Source organism: Miscanthus floridulus, chromosome 6 (genome assembly GCF_019320115.1).
Source record: "Miscanthus floridulus cultivar M001 chromosome 6, ASM1932011v1, whole genome shotgun sequence".
Taxonomy (NCBI): Eukaryota; Viridiplantae; Streptophyta; class Magnoliopsida; order Poales; family Poaceae; genus Miscanthus; species Miscanthus floridulus.
In genome coordinates this window covers 145,247,682-145,257,179 of record NC_089585.1, presented here as the reverse complement: position 1 = coordinate 145,257,179, position 9,498 = coordinate 145,247,682, and the positions used below count along the sequence as shown (strand labels likewise).

The window sequence follows — 9,498 nt, the reverse complement described above, 5'->3', positions numbered from 1 at the left end:
GGGGGAAAATAGAAAGAATGCGGTTCAAGTAATAAGCCAATCGTACTCATGAAAAAAAAGTGAATTCCTAAAGTTGTCGTAAGTCATTATTTTTTAAAATTTGATTGAATTCATAGAAAAGAACATAAATATTTGTGGCACCAAATGCATTAATAAATAAGGACTTATTTCCTCCGTTCCAAATTATAAGTCATTTAGCTTTTCTAGGTACATATATTTAGATACATGGCAATCAATATACCTAGAAAAAACAAAACGACTTATAATTTGAAACAGGCAAAGTATCAGAGAAGGGTATCCGGACTGAGTGCCAAATGCAGTAATGAAAAAAGTTACTGCTGGCACTCTACAGCATGTACTCTACCACAGGAAGAATTGCGCCAGTTCCCACCAAACAGCCAAAGACTAACGATTGACGTAATGGTCGACGAAGACCTTGAGCACCAATGGAATGGCAGCCAGAAGCGCCAGCAGGGGAAAAGCGAGAGCGACACCAGCAACGCCGATCTCGATGACTCCTCCCACTCCAGCCTCAGGCATGTGAAGTGGGATTGCCAGACGGCTCAAGGTTGACAGAACCATGAAAGCCATAGTGATCTGTCCCCATGAAAGCCGTATAGAGTCCAGTCATTAGAGTGAACCCCGCGGCGGCAACGATCCGGAAGGTGAAATCCAGCGGTGAGCTCTCCTCTCGGGGTTGACACGCCGAGAACAGCTTCACCACGTAGTACAGGACAATCGTGACGGCGTCCGGGAAGAAGGAGAGCACGACGAAGCCGTCCAGGAACTCCACCGAGACGACCAGCGCCATCATCGCCAGAGCGGCCAGCACAGCACTCCTGAGCCTCTCGACGACTCTGACGAGAACCTTCAGCACCGGGCCAGATGGATACACGGGCGCGTTCTACAAGAGCGCGTGGCCCATCATTCAGGAGGACCTCGTGGCAGTGATCCAGGCTTTCTCTTCCGGGGATCACAGAGGTCTGGACAGGCTAAATAACGCAATCATCGTCCTCCTACCGAAGAAGGCGGGAGCATCCAGCCCGGCTGACTTCAGGCCGATTACAATGATACACAGCTTCGTAAAATTGGTCTCCAAGATCCTGGCGCTGAGGCTTGCACCAAGGCTAGATGAGTTGATTGACAAAAACCAAAATGCCTTCATCCGTGACAGGACTATTCAAGATAACTTCAAATACATCCAGCGCGCTTCCGTGCTCATTCGGAAGAAGAAGGTCCCAATGCTCCTCCTGAAACTCGACATCTCAAAGGCATTTGATACTCTCTCCTGGCCTTTCTTGTTGGAACTCTTGCAAGCAAGGGGCTTCGGCCGGAACTGGTGCAGATGGATCGCCGGTCTGCTATCCACGGGGTCATCCAGGATAAGCCTCAACGGTCACCTTGGGCCACCGATCAAGAATCTCAGAGGAGTGCGCCAAGGTGACTCATTATCTCCGATGCTTTTCATCGTCGCCATGGACGTGCTTCATAAGATGTTTGCCAAGGCGTCCAGAGACGGAGTCTTGCGCCCAATGCAGCTGCAACAGATCAAGTACCAATGCAGCCTCTACGCCGATGATGTGATCCTTTTCATAAGGCCATCAGCGCAAGAAGCAAGGGCCGTAAAGGAGATACTCCGAGTGTTTGGGGAAGCCTCAGGTCTCATGACCAACCTGTCCAAGTGCTCTATCACCCATATCTTCGGTGGCGAGGAGGCGCTCGAGGAGATCGTCACCATCCTCGGTTGCCAAGTCAAAGAATTCCCAATCCGTTACTTGGGGCTTCCACTAAGCACCAAGAAGGCCACCAAGGCGGAAGTCCATTCAATCGTTGAGGCAGTAGCAAGGAAGCTCCCACCCTGTCATGGATCGCTTATGGCCAGGAGCGAGAGACCGGTGTGGATCAAGTCGGTTTTCCGAGCCGTGCTGATCTATTCGATGATGGCAGACAGCCCTCCACCTTGGGCGAGGAAGGAGATAGACGCCATCTACAGGAAGTTCCTGTGGGCTGGTGGCGACACTTCGGTGCGTGGAAAATGCATGGTGGCCTGGGACACGGTTTGTAGGCCAACGGAATTGGGAGGACTCGGGATCACCGATCTCAGGCTGACCAGGCTACGCACTGCAGTCTCGCTGGTTATGGCTACAAAGGACCGATGACTCGCGCGCTTGGAGCGAGCTGCCGATCAGCACAGAACCGCAGGTCAGAGAGTTCTTCCGAGCATCCACGTTCACGATCCTGGGTGATGACACAGCGATGCTATTCTGGGACGACAGGTGGCTCCAGGGTTCAGCGCCGTCGGACATCGCTCCAAACTTGGTGCAGCTGATCCCAAGGAGAACAAGATCAAGGCTCACCGTTCGCCAAGGAATCACAGATAGGCAATGGACGCAAGGGATCAGGGGAAGCATGACCTCCGCGGCAATTGCTGAGTACCTGGATCTCTGGGAAGCTACCGCCAACATGGTGTTCAGTGATCAGGCGGACAAGACGGCTTGGAGGAGGACGCCCGATGGCAAGTACATCGCCAAGTCTGCTTACAAGATGCTCCACGCAGGCTCCATTCCGTTCTGAGGACATTCGCCCATCTAGAAGACATGGGCGCCACTGAAAGTGAAGATCTTCCTATGGCTTGCGTTCAAGCGACGCCACTGGACGAACGATCGACGCGCAAGGCATGGGTTGGAGGCTAAAGAGGAGTGCTATCTCTGCGATCAGGCTCCGGAGACAATCGACCACATCCTATGCAATTGCCCTTACGCACGAGAGTTGTGGTTCAACATCTGCCGCACCCTCGGTCGGCCATTGCCACCGGTGGCTGGTTCCCTGCTGGCCTGGTGGAGGAGCATGCGAACAAGCTGGCAGGGCCAACAGAGGAAGGGCATGGACTCCCTAGTTGCGCTGACCTGCTAGCAACTATGGAAGGAGAGAAACGGCCGATGCTGGGGGGGGGGGGGGGGGGGGGGGGGAGGTAATCTGCCGAGTTTTCAGTGTAATCTTAGTTTCTTTCATCAACCGGTCCTAGGCCGGTCTCTTGTAGATACAGACATTTTCCTTCTTAATGCAATGATACGCAACACTTTTGCGTATTCGAGAAAAAAAATGTTGTCCGGGAGACGCGCCAGCGGCATGGCGCACACCATCATTGCGATCAGGGAGAGCGTCGAGGTGGCATATGTTGGAGTTGTTCCAAATTCACTCCAGGATATAGGCCAGGCTTCTGACGGAGCGAAGCGGAGGCCCGTTGCCGAAGGCTTGGGCCGGAGCGTAGCACGCAGCGAGGTCCAGGGGCGGGTCACGCTTGACCTGCTTACTGCCTGGGGTTTTCAGGTAGCCAAAGACGATGCCCCCCTGAAGAGTGAAAGGTGACCTTCATGGCCGCGTCGTACCTGCTGCCAAGCTCCGAGCTGGGTTCCTCCCGCATCCATGCTCCAGCACTGACCGGCCGCACCGACAAGCAACACCACCGGCCGAAGAACTGACAGCAACAATGTTGCTTCGGTTCGTCACGATGAGGAGGATTGTATCAGCCACGATTAGCATCCCACCGGTGACTGCAACGAGGATGGTGAGAACCCAGCACCAGACACGGCCCCACCGGCCATACTGGTACACGAAGAACTCAGACATCATTAGAACCACAGCACACAAGAAGGTCATGAATATGAATAAGCCCTCGTCGACGAGGAGGCTGCTGAGGCGAGCTTTGTTGTGGCTTGTGGTCGAGTAAAGGGTCTTCATGTCCTTGTAGCTTGCTAGCGCCGCCGTGACGAACACCATGATGGCCGACAGGACAGTCTGGTAAAAAGTTTTTATTCGGTCAGATTCTGATTTCACCAGGTCAGATGCGGGGTTCTCAACGATCGATCCATTTCCAATGTGGGGTTCCTCTTCGATGTCCATGGACATGGATTCCTGCACAGCACGACCGCAAAAGGAGATTACTACTTGGACACAAGGCAAAGTTCCCTAAGCCTGACGGGGGGAAGGGGGTTACAAATCTGTAATGTAAAGTAGATTTCCATTACCCTGGCACAACCAAACAATCATGCCCCACATTGAACTCTGGGTTCAAAGTGCAGAAATGAAAGAAACAAAACGTACTAAGGTTTGCTATATGTTTGAGAATATACAAGCAGCACATGAAAAGTACTAGGAGATAATACTTGCATAATGATGGTGAAAAATTCAACAGCTAAAACAGATCTAGAAATCCACAACAAAATCCTAGAAAGCACCCCACAGATCACATGGTAGTTTACCCGAAGTGGCTGTTCTATTTCTGCAGCTATGCTCATATGGCCAACAGAGACCGGATGCAGCTCAGCCTCCACACCAGCTGGACGAGGAAGATGGAGGGCACTCCTGAACGAGATAGAACAATGTGTAGGGAATTAGAATGACCCGGAGCTATAAACAGAGAATATGGTGCCACTGAATATAGTACCTGGGAGCAGTAGACTTGCAAAGTCTTCTATGACCACATCTAAGCAGAGCTGAATCATTGCCCGGTCATCCCACATAATACACCAAAACAAGGGTCAGTCAGATTTTTCATTTGACCAGCACAGCGAATCAGTGTTGGCTATTAACTGCTTCTTTGATGGGAACATGTCTGGATGGCTTTGTATGTCTCCAGGAGGAGAGACGTTCCTCTGCAGGACAGCAAGTGTACTACGATCTGTTTGGAAGAGGTTACGAAATCATTTCAGAGCACGAATATCTCAAGAATTTCCATCTCCCTCAAAAAAGTCTCAACCATTTTTGTTATCCTAAGTTATTCGTGATCCACACGTATTTCTCTATAAAAAACAAAAAAAAATGGCAATTTACAACGAAATTTTATGCCTATATGTGTCACATTTGCTTAATTTGCAGATATCAGCAATCCAGAGAAAGCAAAATAAAAACAGAACAGATAGATGCATTTGGTACAGGAAGGGTAAACTTTCGGATTGCAAGGTGAAAGGAGAAATATGGTAAATGACGCGAGTTGAGCCTAACTCAACACTCAACTACTGATATTGTACTTGCAAATCCTTTCTTTTTGTCAGGACCTTTTTTTCTTCTTCTTCTTTTTTTGGCATCTGCAGTAAGCAAACCGACGTGTGATTGTGCGAAGAATTTTCGCCACATTATCTACCTACTAATCAACCACATGGCAATTAGCAAGGCCTCAATCCTATGAAATACAGAGCACTATGAGAGGGAACCAAATCTCCAGCGACAAACTTAGAATAAGATCATAACAGAAAACGCCAAAGCCCACAGCAATAAATCTGCTCATAGCAGTGATAGTACAGGAAACCAATCATGAAGACTTTTTAGGCCCTGGTCGCTGGTCTGAACTTTGGCTGAAACTGGCTGAAAAACACTGTTCCGGCTGAATTGTTGTGAGAGAAAAATACTATTCCGGCTGAAAAAATAAACCGAACAAGCCAAATTTAAGAAAAATACTATTCCGGCTGAAAAAATACTATTCTGGTCAATGAATATTATTCTTTCCAAAATTTTGGTTTAACATCGGATGTATGATGTATTCTATCATTTCAAACTGAAATACATATACATGGCATTTCTGCAGTAAATACAAGCATACAGCTTTACAATTCCAGAAGAAATAAAAAAGGCAGAACAAAGAGTAAAAACCAGAATAGAACTATGAACTATGGCTGAGAGGGGCATATGAATTACCAGCTGGCTGTTAGAGCTAGTTATTTTGTTCCTCTAGAGCAATTGGCGTTTGCAACTGTTCCAACTGTTCTTGTTGTGGCAGCTGCTCTGCTTGCTCTGGGGCAGTTGGTGATTTCAACTGGTCAAGTGGTAGTGATGGCAATGTGGCTTCTAACAAGTCTTGCCCCTCTTGCTGAGGCAATGATGGTCGCATGGCTGCGGTGGTGAAAATAGAGACTGTGGTGGTTGTGAGTGCTGGTGTTGATCATCTTGCCCAACCCAAACAATATCCTTCAGTGCTGGCCTTATCTCCTCTTTCACTAGCTTTTGATACTCCATCGTGTCCCCATTGGTCTTTTTCAACTCAACTAAGAGCAAAGAAGGGGCAACCTCCAAAATCTCTGCATCAAGCTCAAGCACACCCTTCTTTCCTTCCTTTGGAGCTGCCAATTTCAAGATCCCATTTTCTTTCTTCTTGACCTTCAGCTTTAAGCGTTTGGAAAGCTCCTTTAGCTTTGTAAATACTGTTGTTACAGGCTGTCTGGTAGTAAATCTCTCTTCCCTGCGACCATACTTATCCTCAAAAAACCCAGAAAGATTAAAACCTGTTGAGAGAGAGATGATGTCAAATGCATTCAAGTTTGGGAGGCTTAATGGCCCTTGATTTCCCTCGGACGTACTGCACTCTGTTGAGCCAGAAGTTGTACCTTGACCTGTACAAGTATTCTCGCTTGTTTCGGCCTCATTTTTCTTTGCATGTACTTCAACCGGTTTTCTGTACCAAGCACTCCTCTTTATCCTCGAGATAGAAATTCTAGTGCTTGGATCTGGATCGAGGATTTTATATAGCAGATCCTTCAGCTCAGTTGAGAAAATGCGAGGGCATCTAAACTCGGCTCTGGAAATCTTCCTGTACATCGCTATCAAATTCGTGCCATGGAAAGGAAGGTAACCAGCCACAAGCACAAAAAGAATTACTCCACAAGACCATATATCTGCCTTTGCACCATCATAACCTTTTCTGCTCAGCACTTCAGGAGCAACATAAGCTGGAGTCCCACATGTGCAGGAGACCATCTTGCCTCTTGGACTCAGCTAGAGCACTCAGACCAAAATCTGAGACTTTAAGGTTTTCGTTCTCATCAAGTAGAAGGTTTTCGGGCTTCAAATCACGGTGATAGACACCTCGACTGTGGCAATAATCAACAGCACTGATCAATTGGTGGAAATATTTCCTCGCAGCATCCTCACTGAGCTTTCCCCCCTTAGCAATTTTGTTGAAAAGCTCACCACCTTTAGCATACTCCAAAACAAAATAAATCTTGCTCTTGCTAGCCATAACCTCAAAAAGCTGAAGAACATTTGGATGCTTCACTAACCTCATTATTGAAATCTACCTCTTTATCTGCTCCATGAGCCCAACCTTCATGACCTTGTCTGGACCTACTCAACCCAAAAGACTAGCCTGATAGGTAGGGGCTTCTTCCGCCTTATATGTTGTGCTCCCCCACCATCGCTACACGATGTAGGACTAAACCCCAACAATCTCCCCCTTAGTCACACATCGGGGTACCCCCGCCATATATGACGCTCGAGATTTTTTTATCGGGTTTAGCTTTTCTGACCTCGGGTACCGGCTCTGATACCAATTGTTGGAACCGGTGGTGACCACCGAGTTCACGATCTTGGAGCTGGCTTACAGCCGGCCCGGCTCGTTACCACGAGCCTGCACTCTCACAGGTCTTAGGTCCACCAGAGCTGACAACATATAAGGCCTCTGGGCCTACTCAACCCAAAAGACTAGCCTGATAGGTGGGGGCTTCTTCCGCCTTATATGTTGTGCTCCCCCACCATCGCTACACGATGTAGGACTAAACCCCAACAGTAGTAAGATTACGAGCATAAAAGACCTTTGCAAAGGTTCCTTGTCCCAGCTGTTTACCGATTTCATAACATCCCATCAAAATTGTCCTCCTCACATCCATCGTATCAAACTATGCAACAACAGTATAATGAAGCACCACACCACTTATGAAAGAATGTAGAAGATTTTAATCGTCGTCTCCAAGGTAATGGCCAACAAATATAAAGGGCTTCAATCTACTGTGCTTTAAATCATTGAAGAGAAGAACAGTATCAGCATGAAGCCCATGCTCATGAGAAGCCAACAATATCTGCTTGAACAGAGGTAGAATCTTGTTTGCGCAAAAAAATTTCCTGCTGTTTTGCAAGCACATTTTTCAGCATTCCCAAGTCTTCTTCCTCAACAGTCTACAGGTTTAAAACTGCCAATATGAACAATTTGATTAGGATATATAGACATAGATGTAGTGTAGTGACAATCATGATTTCTGGTCAGATGTTAAACAGGTACTTTACTGACTAGGGAACAATTCGGTGCTGTTTGGATATTGGGATATGAGGATGGGACAGGAACATACAAATAAATGAGTGGCTAAGATTAAATAAGGTGTAAAGAACGGACGACTAGGATTGTATATCTCCTGTACCTGTCCCTATCCCTAGAAAAACATCTTCTTAGTGGTTGGTTTCCTGTACGGCTGTGCCGTCTAGAGGATGCTGGCCCCTCATACCACAACCCCTCGGGATCTTCTGATTCTCGCCGCACAGGACGCGTTTCTTTTGGCGGCGCGCTCCGCGCTTCCGCGACGGCGACGCAAGTGGGCGGCCGTGGTCGATGCCCACCGTCGTGGTGACGGTTGACGGGTTGAGGGAGGGAGTGGACGCTTATGCCCCTGAGGCCCTGACGCGAGGGACCTACTGTCTACGGGTCGGTGTGTCATAGACAGGCGAGTATCGTTTGCTCTGCTCGTGGGGACAGCATGCACAAGCCTGCTACTCCCCAAGAGGTTCAGACGGCCGGCGAGAGATACAGCGGCCGTTGACGGGGGCGGAAAAGCGAGGGTGCGAAGCGATGGAAGCATGAGGAGCTGATAAAACAAAAGGGCAATGGCGTTCGAGGCATGAGCTATCGTGCACGCCACCTCACCTCACTGGACGGACGAGGCGCTGCGCCGCGCCGCCCCGCGAGGCGTATGCGTATCATTGCCGCGGCCCGGTGCGCTGGCGCCAGCCGGGGCGTCGACAGGTGTGCCGGCCGGCGCCTAATTCACGGACGCCACGTCCGTGTGCGGTAAGATGGGCCGTCCTCTTTTGATGGTCAGTTGAGGTTCGTCCCCGTAGGCGCGTAGCGATAGAGCTACTAGCTGCTAACGCAGCAACGATTACGACGCCTTCGGTTGTTTTGGGCGGGCCGTTGCTAACTTTCCGTGGCAGCTACTGAGCTTCCAAAGCTTCGCCAATCACCTCTCGCTTGCCTTGCGAGTTGCGACGGGGGCACTCCTACTCGCGGCCTCGCAAAACAGGGCACCAGGTTGCCCTGACCGATGACGTTCGCGGTTCGCCAGTGTCAGGCTGGAGCCTGCGTCCACGGCACCGATCTCCAGCTTCTGGTACATCATCACATTCCATGATAGCGACGACGTCTTTGTCCTTGCTGCCAGGGTGTGTCTGCCGGCCAAAAAAAAATGAATGCTATGGCCATGAGGACGACGATAGCAAAGAGCAGCACGGCCAAGGGCCAATCTCATTATCTCGATACGGTTCTAGTGAGCCCAACCCACGTCAAGCTGTAGAGGTGGTCGGACCCAAAGCTACCCGGGCACACCACTACAGCAGGTGGCAGGGGCAGCCCTGTTTCTGGATGAGCAATCTTCACTTCAGCGCCCCATGAAAGACGGCCCACGGATCCAACTCGCGCGCTTTCTTCCTCTCAAACAGCACGGCAGAAACCGGCCTCTGAGG

The 9,498-nt window shown here is 49.4% G+C and overlaps 2 pseudogenes; both read right to left on the bottom strand.

Moving 5' to 3' along the window:
• Positions 1 to 405: 405 nt before the first annotated feature.
• LOC136460079 (uncharacterized) lies at positions 406 to 4,389 on the bottom strand (annotated as a pseudogene).
• A 169-nt stretch (positions 4,390 to 4,558) lies between these two features.
• LOC136460078 (CBL-interacting protein kinase 11-like) lies at positions 4,559 to 7,658 on the bottom strand (annotated as a pseudogene).
• Positions 7,659 to 9,498: the final 1,840 nt, after the last annotated feature.